Source organism: Lissotriton helveticus, chromosome 8 (assembly GCF_964261635.1).
Source record: "Lissotriton helveticus chromosome 8, aLisHel1.1, whole genome shotgun sequence".
Lineage (NCBI taxonomy): Eukaryota > Metazoa > Chordata > Amphibia > Caudata > Salamandridae > Lissotriton > Lissotriton helveticus.
In genome coordinates, this window is record NC_136069.1 from 1582046174 (window position 1) to 1582065707 (window position 19534).

Consider the following 19534-nt stretch of genomic DNA (forward strand, 5'->3'; position numbering starts at 1 on the left):
TCAAAAGGAAAATTGGTGGATAAAATCCCATTCAGTTTCTTCCAAATGAGTAACCAAAAACTCTTAACCTGAGGGCAGAGAAAGAACATATGAAGTAAATCACTATTTTCATGAGGACAAGATCAACATTTGTTACCATCCAACAACTTTAACTTGTAAAGATCTGCAGTGGTGAGGAAAAGCCTATTATAGAAATACTGCTGATCGTGGGGAGGTGTGAATTTTTCCCCAAATGGAGCCCCAAGTCTGAAACAATAGTTTCTGCGCAAAGTCTTTTTCCGAAATAAATTCTATATTTGATTTGGTACTAGGAGCAGTGAGGTGAGACAATATTTTATATATCTGTGATGCCTTGAATTGAGTAGAAATATTAGATGATCTGAGATGAGAGTAATGATGAGCATGTGAGAGAGATATGCCATACTTCTCTTGGATCTCCGTTAAGCCCATAGGAGGCCCCTCGACCATCAGGTGCTCAAATGTAATAATGCCTTTATCAATCCATTGTTTCCATAATAGAGCTCTGTTTTTAATCTTTAAGTATTTGTTGTTCCGAACAGGAGTGTGTGCAAAGATGTCTGAGTGAGAAAGATGATCCTTAAACAAAGAGGTTGCAACTGCAGTAGAGTGCATGAACGTAGGCAATAAAAATGTCTTGGGGCGGGATAAAAGAGTAAAGAGAATGGTGCATATTGGCATTGTTCTTAAGAGCTCCAGGCCGTTAAAGGTGTGTGTGAGGAATTTGATAAAAAAATCCAAACTTGTTTCAGAGTGAATGAAGAGTGATAACGTCTAAGATTAGGGAAATTAACCCCTCCTAATTCTTTTGGCTGCTGAAGTCGACTAAGTGATATCCTAGTCCTACGATTATTCCATGGGAATTTAGTTAGGGAGCGATTTATAATATTAAAGAAAGAGAGTGGGAGAGTGACTGAGAGCATGGAGGGATAAAAGTTAATAAAGCATAATTTTAATCTTGCTAGAGTAGTGTGGCTCACTGGTTGGAGGCAGCAGGCCTGAGAGCAGAAGTCAGCCCGGGACCAGGGTTCAATTCCCGACGCGGCAGGGTCGTGGACCTTGGTCAGCGGACTTGATAATTCTCGCTTCGGTGCTTACTCTAATCAGGGGTTCCACTCGGCAACTCTGGGCATTAGCTTGCCTAATCTCCACAACGGCCCCACCAATTCCGGGGATGCCTGGCTCCACCTTGGGGACTCCCAGCAGGGACCATCCCACAGGGAAAGCCAGGACGGGTTCCCCAGAGTTATACAGCGCCGGGACGCCCCGTTGCTGGGGCAGCTGTGCGCTTTACAAGTATACTACATTTACATTTACATTTAGTCGACCCCACCAAGACAAAAATAGTGGTGACCAACTGTCAATAAGTGCTGAAAGTTTTTTAAGTATGTTTGAGAGGTTGATTTTAATGGTTTCTTTGATACTATTAGTATAAAGGATACCCAAGCATTTAATACTCTTGGAGTTCCATGTGAACCCTGTATCTGGAAACATATGAGAAAAGCAATGTTTATTCAATGGCATAACCTTGGATTTATCAATATTAAGTTTGTAACCAGAGAATACTTTTTTAGCAAAGAGAAAAATGCCGGCAAAGAGGTTGTGGGGTTGTAGAGGTACAATAAAATGTTGTCCGTATATGCAGTAAACTTAACATCTGTATGTTTAAATTGGAATCCAGTATAGTGTGGAGAACAGCAACTTTTTTCCAAAAAGGGTTCAAGGGCGAGAATAAATAACAATGAGGATAAAGGGCATCCTTGTTGGGTTCCTCTGTGGGGTGGAAAGTATTTAGACTGATGTTCGTTCACCCAAATGGAAGTGGAGGGTGCAGAATACAACATCTGGATGTATCTAAGAATGGGGGGCTAAAGCCGTGCCATTTAATTGTTCCAAAAATGAATTCCCAAATAATTCTGTTGAATGCCTTTACAGCATCTAACGTGATGGCAGCAACTGGTGGAGCCACCGTGGAAGCTAAATGGATAATATTGAGGAAAGTCCTGAAGTTGTCTGTAATGGAACACCCCTTTATGAACCGTAATTGATATAGATTAATTAGATCAGGGATTACCTGATTGATATGAAGGGCTAATAATTTGGCAAAGATCTTTCAGTCAGTGTTCATTATGGAAATTGGTCTGTAGTTTTTGCAATAAGAGGGGTCTTTACCTTTTTTTGGGGATCAAACACAGCATTGCTTGAGTGAAAGAACCCTGCATTTTACCGGAGGCCAGAAAGTGATTAATGAGGACTAACAGCTGAGGGACCAAAAATTGCTTGAAATAAAGAAAAAACGTACAGTAAAACCATCTGGACCTGGTGTTCTACCCTTGGGGAGTTGATTAATAGCGTTTGTAATTTCTTGTTCTGATAAAGGAATATCAAGTGATGTGAGATCAATGTTCTTATCTAAAGGTTTAGGTATGGATTGAAAGAATTAATCAATTTGGACAGCAGAGGAGGTCGACTCGGGACTGTAGAGAGAAATATAACACTCGAGAATCTTAGTATCTGTAATATGTCTGCATCCCGTGCTATCTGTGATGGCAATGATTTTGGACTTTTGTTTTTTAATTTTAAGATAATTCGCTAGAAATTTGTCAGCCTTGCTCCGGCCACCATACATTTTAGCATTAAATTTAGGAAGATTACAGGCATTATCTCAAGATTGTTTATTGTATTTCATTTTAGCTATAATAAGGTTGGGCAAAGTATCAGGACAATTTGTGGTAAAGTATTTGTGTTCAAGAGCCTTGATTTGTTTTAAAACGAATGTTGCCTCAGAAAGTGCCTTCTTTTTCTTCTGGGAGACACAGTCTTTTATGAATTCTCTAGCAGTCGCTTTGAAAGCATCTCAAATAAAATTAAATTGTGATACAGAAGATAGATTATTATTAAAAAATTCCTGCATAAATTGTGTATATTGTTCAACAAATTTCGTGTCCAACAAAAGGGCATTGATAAAACGCTATGGACGTGAGGTAGGTGTGGATGTGGGATATTCCATATCCAATATGACGGGCGTGATCAGAGATGAGAATGGATTAAATCTCCACATTTGTTATGAATTGAAAAAATGATTGCGTAGGAAATATATAATCTAAACCGGAATGAGACATGTGAACAGGAGAGAAGAAGGAAAATTCTAAAACATGAGGGTGGGAAATTCTCCAAGCGTCCATAAACCCTCTAGATGAAATAGCTTTGTGAAATGTCATCTGCATCTTATTAGGAAAAAAATTGGTTTGGGATTTCCGATCTATAAAAGGGTCCATTTGTTGATTGCAATCGCCTCCCAAAATCAAGTTTTCAGATGCATGAGAAGGAAGGAGTTTGGAGAAGTCATTCCAGAACACTAAATCAATACCGTTGGGGCCATATACAATACGAATAGAGAATGGAGTACTGTTGACTTCAGCATTCAATAAAAGCCATCTACCATTATTGTCTTTGACCTCAGTTTGCAAAAGAACATTTAGTGATTATGAAATTGAATTACTACACCGTTCTTGTTATTAACTGCTGGGGAACAAAAAACATCGCCAACCCATAATTTGCACAATGAGGACACATCTTGCTCTTTAAGGTGCGTTTCTTGCAATAACTCTACGTGACATTTCAATTTAGCAGGATGGGATAATGCACTTTTTTTTAACTGGGTTACGAATACCCTTGACATTCCATGAAATAATACGTATTTCACTCAGTGAAGGATCTTATTAAGAAACAAGCACACAATTACATGAAACTTTAAAAAAATGTAGTAGATAAGTAGCAAACGGCATAGTATCCTTAAGCAATACAAGAACTCAATGGAAATAAATCCAAAAAGAGAAAAACAGATAAAGGACAGAAAATAAGGAAAGACAAGAATTGAAACAAGGAAAGGAAAATAAAACAGATAGCCTGATAAACACAATAGCACATGCCAGATAGAGAATAATAATAAAGCAGAAAAACTAAAGCATAGAGATAAAGAGAAGCTAAAATGAAATGAGAGGTATAGAAGCAAGGAAAAAAGTGGAAAGAAAGGAAGGGAAGGAGGAGATAGGAAGGAGAAATAAAAGAAGAACAATGTTTCCTTTGAGAGGTAATCACAGAGAAGATGACAAACAGCCAAAAGACTTTAGTCATAATATTCACATACAAAAAAAACATTAATATAGGAGGGGGGTCGAAATGGGACAGAGACCGCCCAGTGAGGGACACTGATTAGAAACAAATTAATGACAACAAGAAATGAGAAAACTGTAATCTAAAAACATGAACATAAGCAACACAATGGAAGGGAACTTACCAAACATTTGGGAAGACAACGCAACAGAGTGAAGCATAGACAATGCAGGTAAGGACTTCAGAGTCAAATAAGATATTAAGGGGAAACCTGTGAAACAAAAGAGAGAACATGTAAGAAAACATTTAAGATTTGCTCAGTTCCATAGCTTCTCCCTTGTGAACGTGTATAAACTTTGAGTTCCGCAGGGTCCTCAAAAGTCTAAGTTCTGTCCTTGTACAATACTAGGAGAAGAAACAAGGATAGATAAGGCCATAGCGGGCATTCATGGCTCTCAGCGATGGCCTAAGCTCAAGAAACTCTTTTCGGCAATTGGCAGTAGGCTTAGAGATATCTTGACTGAAGAAGATGTTGTGGCCGGGCCATAATATCTGTTTATGCTGCTTAGCTGCATTGAGGGTTGCCATGAGATCAGAATATAATAAGAAATATGCAATGATTCCCCATGGTTTGAGAATGATGCATTCTGGGGGCCAATCCTATGTGCCCTTTGAATATTGAGGTCAATAGATTTCGGTAAAGCAACAATCTGAGGGACGTGAATCTTCAAAAAGGAGATGATATCTGAGCCTTCCGAAATTCCATAAACTCGTATGTTGTTGCGCCTGTTACGATTTTCAAAATCTTCTGTTGTTTTCTTCAGTTGCCCTACCTCTCGCGAAAGAATGTCCACTTTGGCAACAACATCTTGTGCGTCACTAATCTGTTGTTACACTTCCAAAATCCTAGACTCTAAACCAGACTATTTCTGCTCAATTCTTCGAAGTGTTGTGGTGGTATCCGTCATAAATGGTCAAACATTACGTAATTCGTCCATAATGTCTTCCAAAGTCAAAGGAAGAGGTGATTTTGTTGGGAAGGACAGATCTTTTTTAACTCGTTTGCTGGTATTGCCGACCTAGTCGTTGCGGCCACCGGTATTTGAACGAGCAGCTCCTTGGAGCATGTTTGGATGTATGTGATCCAAATGAGGACCTGTCTGAAGATGCAACAGATGTGGCCCTAATAGTATATGAGGAGAAGATGAAGGCACACGATGAGGAGAAGAATTAGCCATTGCAATTATACATTATCAATGTAAAATAGCCTTAATATTAGTGTAGAGGGCCTCAATGGACAAAAACCACTGACCACAGGGCCATTTTCGCCATGTTGTCTTCTGTGGAAAATGCAAGAATCAGGCACACAAAATGGCGGCCACAGTGTGAGGCGACATAGAGGCAGAAGAAAAAGAAGAACAATTTGTCCAAAAACATCGTTTGTGGTCTGAAAAACTTGCCTCAGCGCTCCACACCACTTTCGTCGAGGAAATACATATTTATATCCCCGCACCATTGGGAGAAGAAAGCCCTTCGGCTCTATCTGTTCCTCGGTATCGGGGAGCGCCTCTACTAGGCGGCCATCTTGTTTTGCCACCGCCGCATGCCTCGTAACTCTTTTTTTAAATGGTAATGTTGGGGCCTGTTCACAAAGGTATTTTGGAGTATGTACAATAGTACTCCTCTAGTACTCTTTTATTGGCTTTCATAGGCCTTTGTCGAATGGTCCCAAAGATTTTGAAATGTGAACACACTGGGAATATTATCAGGGAATATTCATATAAAATGAGTAGAACTTGAAAGAAATGTGCCTTCTTTGTGTTTCAGGGCTGATTCACAAAAGCATATGAGTACTTAAAAGAGTAGTCCTACCTTACTCCTTCTCATATCTATAATTACTTCTATGAATCAGCCCCATCAAATTTACTATTTTACAAGAATACACAGTGCCCTTATGCACTGCAGACAATTAGCACATCTCTTATGCACACTTTGTGCAACTGAGTATTGTAATATGCTTCCACCAATGCCCAAGTCTTGTATTTACATGCGGGGCATCCAGAGTGGGGAGGGTGGGGGCACCCTTGCAAATGTTGTGTAGCCCAGGCCTCAATGTGCAAGAGACTATTGATGGACGCCCAATTATGCACTGGCTTCATTGAGCTACCTGGCTGGTTGCTAGACTGGCCTGCAGATCTCAACTCACAATGGTTGAAATACCCATTTCGAAGTACATGCCCATAAATATCCCTACAGGCAAATAAAAGTGTTTTCCCCATATGATTCCTGCCTTCTGCTTAGCCAAGTCTAACCTGGTGCATGGTAAGGTAAGAGCAGGATGTGAGTGGGTGCATGCACTTGTGTTTGTTAACGAATGACACAAATGCTTCTTTATCTGCTAGTCCCATGTACAACCTCTGCAAAAATTTAGTGTAAGGCTTACTTGTATTCGATCAGCAGACGTGTTGCATATGCAACCAATTTTCTGCAAAGGTAGAAACAGTTTCGGAATTGGGCCATGTTCAAAATGCATCATCTTAATTAACCTGCATATACTTTTTTTTCACAGAAAGGTTAAATACAAATTTTACAAACCTGGACTTCTTTGCAGTGATAGATCAGTTTCAATAAGCTCCTGATGAGGGGAGGTCTAGTATGTTGCCATAATGAATACATCTCATGGTATAAATTAAGCCAGGGGCATCGGTATCGGTGATCACTAGTTTCTTTGCTGTAGGGCCCTATGGAATGGAGACTTACATATGGAAACTGGTTTTTTAGCACTGCTTTCCACAGAACAAATCTGAGATAAAATCCTAAACTTACTACTTTTGGCATTTACAAAAGGCATTTAGTAATAGTAAAGTTAGGACTCCTTACTTTACTGTGTGAAAAACTGCTTACAAAAAGAAGTGAGGCCAGTCAGTGCACAGACATCCTTCTGAGTGCGGGGTACAGGAGTATCTAGAATGGTCTGAATGTGGTTTGGTGTGAGTGCACGTCCCTCCTTAGACAGGAGGTGACCTAAATAGGTAACCTGCGGTCTACAAAATTATAATTTCTTTCTAGAGACTTTGTGATGATGGGAGGCGGGAAATAGGAACAATAACAGTGTTCCTTCTTCACACTAAGTAAGGACGCCAGAGGGGCATCCTCATAGATAAGACAGGATGTCTCAACCATTGAATAATTGTTATTTAAAATGACACACACACCTTCCGGAGAATGACGTATTGTGGCACGAAAATATTTAAGCATATTGACCCACAATATTGTCAGGTATGGTAGGGGAAAGCAGAAAATGGACATGCTACAGTGAATTTGTCAAGTCCGAAATCAAGTGATTATGAAAGTGGGCTAGGTGTAGGTGTCCCATCGAATCCTATCAATGTTATCATTGTGACGAACAGGGGAGCGCTAGGACCAGTTTTAGACAGAGTACTACAGGCAGTCCCTGTGTCAACCAGAAACCGATCAGTAGATCCCAAGACTCTTGCATCAACATAAGGACCCATTTGATCTACTGGCACCTTAACCAGTCCCTTACCCCATCCTAGGCATCCCTATGCATAATCGGAATCTGCAAGAGCATCAGCAGAATAATTAGACATTTGATATTGATTTTGTCTATGAAAAGTATTAGAGTAATTTGGTTCTTGTTCAACTGCTTCAAATCTGGGGTGAGCTCCTGTACATCCCCTGTTTCCAAAATTCTCTGGCTGTCTTCTCACACTACCCCTTCCCCGTTGGTACTGCTGACCTTACAAAAAGGGGCGCGCAGAACGCCAATGCCCAGTATCAGGGGAACAATTTGCTTGAGGAAGAGGGGGCACTGCAGGTGTATACATTGCGCGTCCGCCTCTTCCACCTCCCTTAAATGGTGGACCATATACTTGAGCCAACATAACTTTTGTCTTTAATTCCTTAACCTTCTTATCCTCCCTGCATATTGCTTCATATTCCTGTTGCTCATAATATTGGGCCATAGTCAAAAGTGAGGAGGATGTGGTCCAAGTACTCTCGCTGGCCTTTAAGAGACTAGCTATTTCTGGTAACATAATAGCAAAACATTTATCAACAAACAAATGCCTACCTGTATCATCGGCCAATGACTGACCACTAAAATGATGGAATGTCTCTTCAAATCTTGAAAAGAAATCAGAAACTCACTTATCCTTTTTCTGTTTACGGGACGCTAACATAGTCCAATCTATTTTCTTAAAGGGTATGAGAGTCTTTAACTTAGTCACAATAGCTTTAGGAAGATCTAATATTTCCTTCTGAGGTTTCTGCGCAAGTTCCCTTTCTGTATCTATTCTTTCTAATTCCACCCAGGTGTCACCAAATGCAGCATTTCTCATCTATTTTACGAATTGCTCTACACATATCAGTGGGCAAAATAAGCCCTAAGAACATATCAATATCTGGCAAGGTCATAGTGCAGGAGCTGATGGCTCCTTCCACCTCCTCATAGAAGGCGGCAGGATTTTTCCAGGGGTCGGCAATGCAGCTTTAAGAGCCATCACATCAGCTCTACTACACGGAGTGTAAATCCAATTATATAAAATATCCCTTTGCATTATCCGAATTTGTATCATTATTGCTTCCCGCAAACTTCGGAGGAACATACAGGGGTGCAGCTTCAAGCATCGGTTTTTATAGCAGATTCACTACTACTAGGTTTATTCGCATCCACCAAAGCATTTACTTTCTTTGCCTGAGATTCAGCTGCTTCTGCAACTTTATTTTTCCTAGCTATTTCTTGCTCCTTTCGCAAACTCAATGTGTCATCTCGTAATTGGACCACCCGTCTAACCATATCAGGTAGGCTCGAAAAAAGGAAAGTCCCATCTCCTAACTGTTTATAATCAGTACTTATATCATCTGGTTTTGTTGCATTAGAAATATGCCGCCAACCATATAATACCTACCAAGTTAATTTTTCTAACAAAAAATAACTGTTTGGCGTCTTCCCAAGTCTGAACAGTAACTGAGGGCCATTGCTGTAGTAATCCGATGTGCTTCCTCTCTAACAATATCCCGCAAGTTATCTTTCTCTTCCTTAGATAAAGTAGAGCGAGTCTGCCGCCCAATTTGCTTATCTTTATCTTTTTCTTCTGAAGAAAAATGCTCCTTATCAAAAACTTCATCCTCAGGGGCACTTGGAGTGGGGAATTTATACGGAGGTGGGGGTTGATCTAATAGGATGCAGTTATCCTGAGGTTTATTAAGTATGGGATAAATAGCGCACCTATTAGAATACTAGCCATTTACCTCTAATCGACGTTCCATATCTTCTTTTTCTATTTTCTCCTTCTTTTTGTTATTTTTTTAAGTTTAGCGCTTTTTGATATATCATTTTATGTTGTTCATATATGTCTTTATTAGGTGTCCCCTCTGGGGGAGCAGGCTGACTTTTTTCTAAACTTTGTTTGGTACCACCAGAAAAGCAACATCAGCTACGGAGTGTGCTGAAAACAGGCATGCGTCAACAAAATATTGTAAAATATTACTACTTCAAAATATTTAAAAAGGAGAACAATCTCCACATTACCTGCGATTAATTTTTGCAAAAAATTAAATAACAAATTCAAACAAAAACCCCAGGCGTAACAAATCAGGAGTGCCACTTTAGCGACCTTACCAAACAGAAGACTCCAACTCCCACCTGCTGATCTCTAGTCAACCTAATGGTCACTACAAAAGTGCACCAAAGAAAACCCCAGTTGAGACCACCCACAACCTGGAGGGTCAAATCAGGAAAACCGGAAAATTCCCATTGGCCTACAAAGACAAAGGTCTCCTCGTGCAGTGCGCTTCCTCAGTAAGATTCCAATCCATCCTTCGGATGGCCACGTCTACAATAGGGTCCCATGAAGGGCAACAACTGTGGAAATGTATCCCCTTTTTTAGGGGTACTCTGGTGCAGGGTCACCCTTTTGTCCATGGGTTAAAAAACCAACAACGTAGAGATCAGCACTGGAGTAGGGAATAAATAACAAGTTTATTAATCACTCATGAGTGGGAGCACATCCACACAGCACACTCAAGCTTTTTCTGCACTTGTAAATCTGTGGATACAAATAGAAGATACAGGCCTACACAGGAATAGTTACCGACAAACATGGGCAGATGGGAGATCACTTAGTCAGCCAAGTGGGAGGGGGAACAGAACTGTTTACAACAGCAAACAATGATTGACAGTTGAGTCTGAGACCAGTTGTTCTGGCAGCTACAAACTCTTAGCATGCACATTGCTTTTAGCTGAGTCAGGAAGTCAATTAAAATAGGCAGCACAGGCAGGGAAAAAGACAAGCAGGAGAGGATGGGAGAATTATGAAGAAAACCTAAATAGATACCACAGCCAAAATTGCTGCAGCTTATGCCAAGTAAAATATTACATGTTTTCCACACAGGAACTAAAGGATTGCGGGAAACAGAAGGGGGGATGGAAGCCTGGTGAACACAGACAACAGGAGGGGGGCGGGAGCAAAACAACATGATGTTAAACAAGTGGTCACCATTGTCCTGCGCTAAATGTAAGCAAAGCATGTCATTGTGCCTGAAGTAGATTAAACGCAATGAAGAAAATAGTGCTTTCAAGACAAAATAACACTTACTGTGTAACAACCGAAGAAAAGGGGCCAGTCGCCATGGGAGGTTACATATGAAGGCAAGGCGGTACTAAGGAGGGACTAACTTGCCTAATAAGAAATCAGAAGCCTGCATTTACGAAGGACAATGACACAAGCCAATGACAAATATGGGCGGAGAGTGAGTGTGGCTTCTATTCCCTACTCCACTACAACAAGTCTCGCAGCGCATGCTCGCTGACTCTAGGCTAGGCCTAATAATGTGGACTTTGGGTCACCCCATGCACATGATTGCATGGCTTTTTTTTATCTCCTCTTGATTCAGTTACTTTCTTCCCTTTTCTTGTGGCCTGCCCTGCAGCATTTAGTTCTCACAGTTTTTTGATTGAATGCCTTGTGTCCATCCACTGCTAACGTTCTTTGCATTTATAAAACACATTTTCTTTAGCCACTTGATGGGAGAGCATATATTTACTTGCCTGCTCCCCCATGTGCTGCTACCCTCTTCACATTTCCCCAGTTCCTTGCACATCATGTAGCTTACCCATGTCTCCCCCAGTTATTCCTCATTCTCCATGTTGCTTCTCCCAATCCTCCACATCTCATCCATTGCTTCCTCCATCACTCTGGCTTTCAAACATTCTCCCACTGCTTCATTACTGTCTTGTGCCTCCCTCCTTGTTGTCCCCTTACCATCTGCAACTTTATTTCACACACTGCACTTTCACCTGGCATTTCTCTTAAAATGGGGTTTTGCCCATGTCAAGAAGGCGGTCTGTGAGCATGCTTGGTGAGGGCCAGGAAATGAGTTGTAATATTTGAACAAACCCATTCAAAGATGTTCACCAGCAATGCAAGCATACAGGCGGCCATCGTTGAATGCCCTTATAATCTTTGAGCAAACCCATTTAAAGATGGCCACCATAAATAAGCATGTATCCATAGCATCTAAATAACAACAACAACAAAAACAATGGCAAGGTTTGTTATCAAATGATGTGAGAGCCCCCTAAATTGAAAGGTTCTGTAATCAGGTTACAGGCATGTTCATGAGTATCACCAATCTCAGTACACAAGATTTTCTAAATGCCTACCTTCTAATCATACCCCCTTACCCAAATAAGTGTTAAATGAAACAGAGGTACTATGCAATCACTAGTGCTGACAAGACGCAGATCTTCAATAAGATGTATGATTGTAGAAGCCCCACTATGAAGAACTGGTTGAGAGATGTTAAAGAATAGTCCTTATCAGAGGAGGAACATAAGAACTGATGAAAGATGGCATATAACCAGGTTAACTGGACATCATTGTTGTAGGTATTGCTTCAGCTCAAGGAAATCCTGCAAAAGAGGTGATTTATAGCCTCCCAGTTTGGGTGGTGAGAGATATGCAGAATGATCCTGCATATTTTAGGTCTATGTTTCATATGTCACATTAAGTTGTGTAGATACATTACAAAAGATTATGTAACCTAGCTGTCTCCAATTAGAATCTACACATAGTTGTCTGTTTTTGCTCGGTAATGATCCATTATATTATGAAAAATACTGTGTTTTGTGTCAAGGTTAGGCATTTGAGGTATTTCTATGTGATTTGTAAAACAAAGTTTTTCTATTTTCCTAGTGAGGAAATTGAACAAAACATTTCCAAATGTAACAGCAAGTGTCACTGTTCAGACACAGCTTATAATCCTATCTGTGGTTGCGATGGCATTGAATACATCTCTTCATGCTATGCAGGGTGCGAAGATGTCAGTTTTGCCTTCACGGAGAATAAGGTTTTGGTAAGTTACCATGTTTTTGTAGGATGTTTATCGTGAGTCATTACCTCCTCATTCCAGTCCTTGCCTCAAGAGGGTGAGTATCACCTTGGATAAACGCAAACCCCACTGCTACCTCAGGAAAAGCTCTTGAATTTCCGCCAAATTCGCTGTGCTAATTTTTATAATCCAACCTTTAGCTAAGGACACAATGCTGCTCCCAGTTCCTGTTTGTTTTTCACCGTCTTGCGATAGGTCACTTTGTTCCCCATTCTGCTGTGGCAGGTAGGGGATGCAATTAGTTCCACTCTGCTCTATCCGGCAGTTTTTCTGGAAGCTTGTTACTTGACTTTTGTCGGTGCAGTGCTGGTGTTCCGGTCTGATGTGATTGACCTCATCCTAGAGAGGCTCTGCTGCAGAGAGCACAGGATCTGTCATGCCCCCCTTTGTGCAAGACTCCCTTTGAGCTTGCTTAGTTGCTGCAGTCATGGATATCCCTGGCCCAGTGTCATTTATGTTGCTTCTCTTTTGGTTGCTTGGAAGTTTATGTGAGTCAGATCGAGCTATGGTTTAAGGGTCAAAATTTACACAATCATACTGACTCGCACACTGTTGGTGTGGTTTCCATGGGTTTATTTGATCATCTCATGGAACCTTCTGCCAAATAGCTCCTGTCCCATGGAAGATCTTAGTAGGAGTTCCATGCACATTCGCAGATTTCCCATCTAGGTGTCTGCTGATAGTTACTTTTAAATACCAGTCCCACTGAAGATTTACCATCTCAAGTTGCGCGTGAAGAGTTCCATTCATGTTGAGGAGGCTGCGAGGTGGAGGCTTTTGGTGTGAAGAGTAGGTCGTGCTTTGCAGACAATCATTGTTGTAGTGCAGAAAGCCAATTGTTGCTAGAGCTTTGCATTGGTTGATTGGAGTGGATGATCGCTGTTGGCTCAAAGTGCAGGTCTTGTGTTGCCAGTCGTTGTAGAGGGATGCTGTCAGCACAAAGAGCAGGTCTCACTGGAGCTTTAGGTCGATGGCCAGGAAGGGCCCAAACTTCAGGTTTTTCACTTTTTTTGTGGAGGAGCTTCTTACTGATGCCAACCAAGGATCCAGGACCTGAGGGCAACTCATAGGGATCAGACGACACCCCACCAGAGACCAGCAGCCAGAATCAGGTGGCCCCGGCAGGTCCTGGTCGTATTAGTCAGCTTGGGCAGTTGCAGGGAGGCCTCTGAAATTTTAATGTGTACCTGAGACTCACACACAAGGTAAGCCAACTGACACTTGGAGTCGCTCTGGGTAGCTTGGAATCAAGGCTAATAGGTCTACCCCTGCATTAAAAAAACAAGCATTGGAAATGCAATATGTCTCGCATTTGTTTGAGTTAGAGCTATTGGCATAGTAAATGGCAATATCTTCTACCAAAGAGTGTGATTGTGTCGAACTCATTGGGAGGTCTTGTTAGGTCCTATTTTGTTGAGGTGCTGTAGTGCTTGATAAAGATATCTAATATTGGTTATATGTGACACTATTTGTGATGTTTGTGATTGCAGTTACACCTTCGAATAATCGCTGCTGGTGATGCTTTGTGCATTAAACAACAAACTATTAACTTCTATAATAACAATATTCTGTTTTATGAGCTGGTGGTGCTGTAAATTCAGTTTCTATTTGTAAATAAAACAAGCCAGTGACAACGTTTTGGGCAGCATGTCCTGCAACAGGAACTAAAGTTCTGTATTAGGTCACTAAAAATACCAAGACAGCCACCGCATAGAAATGCTGCCATTAGCCAACCACAAGAGTACAATCCAGAAAAGGGAATTATCTATTTGAACTGGGTGAAGGTTTCGGATCTGTTTCCTCAAGTATGGTGCTGTTTCGATTTGGGAACATGTTTGACGACATCTGCTTCACTTCATATGAAAAGTGTTAAGCGGAAGGGACCCGGCTACAAAACGAACCTCCTGTTGAATTGCGCAACACAACAGCACTTTAAGCCAAGGTCTGAATGAGCACATCAGAAAAACTTTAACTGTCTAGACAGGTCTGGGGGCGTTGGGGTTGAAACTTCCTGTTTACGTTGTTGGGCCTATGTGTTGTAGCAGAGATGGTGGACAGTCGGTGTGACTAGGGGTATAAGCAAGACTTCGGCGCCCTTGTGGGTCAGGGGCTTGAGGGATTCCAGTTAGCTTAAGGCCTATGAATATGTACGAAGTGCAAGAGTTTCATGGACCCTTCTCCACATTCTCTGCGTGGGTTCTCATCATTTTGCGTTACACCATTGGGTGTGACACACGTGTTGTTATATTTATATATAAAATGCGTGTTTGCAAAATAGTCTTTCAATATCTACATGCCCGTCCGTGTTTAAAAGGCTAGTGTGGTTATTTCTTTGATGTGTACCTGAACCAAAGTACTGTGGGCCCGTGATCCCCTTGCCAGGTACTGTGGGGACAGGGGCACAAGGACAGACCCCTTTAGATGTACAAGAGATGTAAGAGTCTGCTGGTTTGGGGGGTGCGAAGAGTGAAGTGGTGTTGTAATGACTCAGCGTAATCCCCCACAACACCTCCGTTGATTACCGTGTGAAAGGGAAGTGCCAAGGCTGACACTTGAGGTAAAGGAAGTGGTTCCGCAAAAGGTGACAACTGACCAGGCTCTGTGCTCATCAGCACATCCCGTGTTTGGTAAACTGGCGATGACAAAGAAGAGGCGGCTTCTTTAAGGGAATGCTCTTTGTGTGATCCGAGACACAGTGCAAAAGGCTTGCCCACCAACCCCCGGGACACATTTGATCTTCACCCAGGCAGGAGGTGCTGCAGAATGCAGTGTATGCCGCCTTCATGACGACTGATTTTAGTCTACTATTTGCAATAATGATTTCCCACTTTAAGGGATTTTTTTAATGAATTATTTTATTTACTTTTTGGACTATTATGCTCAAGTGGGTGGAAATTTCCGATATGTGGCGTGTAGAAATTGAGATTAAAACAAACGGTACAATAGTATAGGAACTTTTAGTCAACTTACCTAGCACTTCACCCTTCGTGCTTTTGAAATAAAAAAAGTGCACAAAACTCCCTGCTGAGAGGTGAAGCGGTCAATCGAGTTTTGAGCAGCTCTTTGTAGTGTCCTAGCTGACACTGTTAAGGGTTAAGCATGTATGCCTACACTGAACACCCACCCACCACTGATGTCACGACATCACGTGACACAGTTAATAAAAGGAGCCGAGCGCACGTGCTCGAGGCTCACTAACCCACGTACCACTGGTGTCCATGTGTCGCAGTTCTTCTACCATGTGGGCCTAGGGCCCCACACCATTACAATGGCGACGAGGGAGTGTTTCAAACTCCACGCGACGCAGCGACTGCAATAAGGGAGGAGAATGCTGCCCGTGTGAAGGGCACCCCCCTGACGAGGTGGCGCTGGCCGCCGAGAGGCCCGTGGGGCGTGTGCCGTGCCCCAGGCCGAATCATCGCCGAAAAGCGGACCGGGCAGTGCCCACCTGCACTGGCCGCAACTGTGCCACAAGCGGACCGTGCGGTGCCCACCCGCATCGGCCGCGACTGCCCCGGTGAGGAGAGACCGGACGGAGACCACCCGCCGCGGCCGGAGCCGACTACAAGGCCCGTAGGCCGGAGGTGAGCCGGGGAGCTGCGAATGGCCCTGGGGGGTCGCAGATGCCAGGAGCGATCCCCCCTTATGTAAATACACGACGCGGTGCCCACCCGCATTGCCAGGGCGCCCTGCCGGGCGCAATGCAGCCATAAATAAACAATAAGTAAAGGCAGTGCCAACGGAGCCCACCCGCGGCCTGCCTGCAGCGTCTGCTGTCCCCCGCCGCGCCGCGTGTGAAGAGAGGCGGCCGCGGCGAGGGTGAAAGACAAGAAAGTGAAAGCAAGCGGGGCCCACATTGACACCGGCCGCCGCTGCCTGCCCCGAGAGAAAGAGCGAGGAGCGCTGTCATCTACTGCGGAGCCCACCCGCGGCCTGTTGGAAGCGTCCCCTCTCCCCCGACCCGCGCAGCGTGTGAGCAGAGGAGCTGCCGCGGGCGGGGAGAGTGAAAGCAATGAAGCGGAGCCCACCCGCGATCTACAGAAGTGCCCCCAATTGAAAGGAGCAGCCAGAGGGGTAATGGACGGCAATGCAAGCGGGACCGGACTGCAATGACGCCGGCCACCGCTGCCTACCCCCGAGAGGAGGAGCGCTGTGAACAATCAGCGGAGCCCACCAGCACCGCAGGACCAGACACGACCCCCGCAGCCAGTGAACACTTTGCCGCGTGGGGCAAGGGAAGGAAAAGTGAAACACGCAGCCACCATGAAAGCATCAGTCCCCCCCCCCCTGCGCGGCCAATGCAGTGAAAGGCCTGCCGCGAGGGGGATGGTGGAGGAAAGACTGCAGGCGCCAGAAAGGACAAAGGCCCACGCAGAGACTGGTTACCCTCCTTCACAAATAAACCCCAAAGGCAAAGGAAGAACTCACCAGGCATCAAGTCCTGCATCCTGGAGGCAGCAGCTCCCAGTAGTCGTCCTCTGCCCCCTTCGCACCAATAACACTCTTGTGCCCCACTGCCCCCCATGCTGGCTAAACAAAGAAAAGAAATGGGACTTACCTGAATCAGCAGTGGCTCCAGCACCCCTCCCTCCGGCATGTCCACGAAGCAGGTCCTGCAAGCTGGGGCAGCAAAAGGAAACTTCAGGAAGGAAAGAAAGTCACCAAGTGGAGAAAGCTGCTACTGAAGAAAAGCCCAAGCTACACTGCCATCTAATGGACACTGGGGAGCATTGCACCAAATGAAGCCACAAGAAGCAAACAAGCACAAGACAACACAAGGGAAAGCCTACAAGGGAAAACAAGCCTGCAGCGACGCGGAGCAAAACGGAGACCCAACACCGCAGCAGAAGTGACGCCTGTGGCCACAGGTGATCACCGCAATCGCAGAAGACAAACTCACGCTGGACGTCGAGGGAAAGTCGGAACAGTCTACCGCAAGCAGCAAGATCCAAAGGCAACCGATGAAAGAGCGCAAGTGTACCCCGGACGCGGACAGTACAGGACAGCGCCTGAAAGTAAGGAAGCCACACCCAAAGCACCAGAAGACGTGCGAGGCAAGTACCCAAGTGTGAAGAAGAAAAGTGCGACACGCAAGTGGAAAAGCGACAACGCCAAAGAATCAATTGAACGGCAAGGAACAAAGCTACACTGAAGATGTATCACGACGGTACCAAGTGAAGCAAGAACGTGCCACTACACTGCACACTGACGTGCACTGGAAGAGTAACGCAAAGTTACCCCGCAGCCAAAAGGAGGCGAAACAACCAAGCAAGGTCAACGCCCCAAGAAGCTAAAGAGCCTTACCGGAAGCGAGCACGAGAAGTGCATCCACCGGAGAAGGTCCAAGGAGAGGTGAAGCCAACCCTCCGGAAAAGCAGAGCACACGAAGAGCGCAGGAGAAACTGCGCCGACGCAACAGCACTGCAGCAGAACCAATAGCGATCCCAACGGTTGCGGATAGCAAGAAGACTCACGAAGAGCAAGCTGTCCACCCCATCTGGTAGCAAAGAAGATCGCCCAGGAAAAAGGATGATCCGACAAGCCAGAGGGACGCCCAAACAAAAGCCGATCACCCAAAATGATCGCTAGAAATGAAAGAAGAAATTCTGCCAAGTCAGGATGAATATGTCCTGCCAGAAGACGTCCGTGAACTGAGAGATCAGAAGACCCGGAGAGACGGACGCAACACCAAGAGTAACTAGAAGTAATCGGAGACAAGAGAGAAGATCGTAATGACCGGTCCAGTCACCGAAGAGTGGAGAGAAGACAGTGTCCTAAATACAGGACAAGACCAGAAGGAAACAGGCGGAGTGCACGCTGCTTGAAGAAGCCTGGTCAGCAAGACAAAGGAAGAAAGGTGACAGCACTGTGTCGTGAAAAGGAGAAGAGTGGCACGATGCCATGAAGAAGAGAACTGAAGTAAGAAGTCATGTGGCACGACGCCATCATCAACAACTTCTGGAAAAGGTGAAGAGAGGTGTAACAAGTCCACACACCTACAAGAAGAAGAAGAGGTGACACACTACAACATCGTGTACAGTGACCCGCACGTCCTGGAGAACACTGATAGCACCAAGAACAGAACAGGCACCTATTCACAAGACCCCGACGACCCGTGGACGGTAGGAGAGCACAGGCCGGACCATTGGCAACACCCACCTTTGGGATTGAGCGGAAGTCTGGAAGCTGAGGGAGCTCAGATGTTCTGAACAAGGAGAACTGACCAATCCACACCAGCCCATGGAGATCCAAGGGGCAAAGGCCTCAGGGACACCGGTGGCAGAGGGTCCCAACACGAGAGATGAGTCCATCGCCGTCTAACCTGCACGTCCCAGGAAGATGAGGAACTTGTGCGCAAAGGCAAGAGTCAACAACTACCCTTCAGGTGGAGCTACGGACTTTGCGAGGTAGTACCCCATCGACTCCTCCATTCACACGCAGACTGTGGAGTTGGAGCAACGCTGTGGAATAATACCCGGCCCAGTGGAAACCTGGTAAAAGGGCCTCCGGTGATATCTCGTGGCAGGAGAACTCCCGCGAGAGGGGCGTCCTAGTGAGAAGAATGTCCTTCGAACACTCCACCCTTTGAAAAGTGAAGCCAAGCTGCCTACAGTGAAGAAACCGACGGACCAGCTGAAGACAACCCCATCCAAGTCTAACTTCTGGTCATCCTGTGTCATGCCTCAAGCCCCCTCCCCGGTGCGCTAGCCCTTTAATTCTGCGCTATATAGGTATTCGTGACCCAGGGAGCGACGCTTCACGTTCTAGCGTCTAGCTCCGTTGGGTTCGTTTCTGTGCCTGACTTCCTGTGCCTGACTTCCGGTTTCTTCTTCGTCCTGGCGTTCTCTCGCTGTGAGAGTGACCTCGGCTCTGTGGTTCGGTTTAAGAATCTTTGCGGGCCGTCTCTCTTGTGCACAAAGCGCCTCCCCACCGCGCTTGTGCAATTTGACACGTTCCGTGTCTTTTTCCTATTTTCTGCTGCTGT

The 19534-nt window shown here is 44.4% G+C and overlaps 1 pseudogene; it reads left to right on the plus strand.

The window, feature by feature from the left end:
• The window catches only part of LOC144773950 (solute carrier organic anion transporter family member 2B1-like), an 846173-nt pseudogene that overhangs the window by 637383 nt on the left and 189256 nt on the right, over positions 1-19534 (plus strand).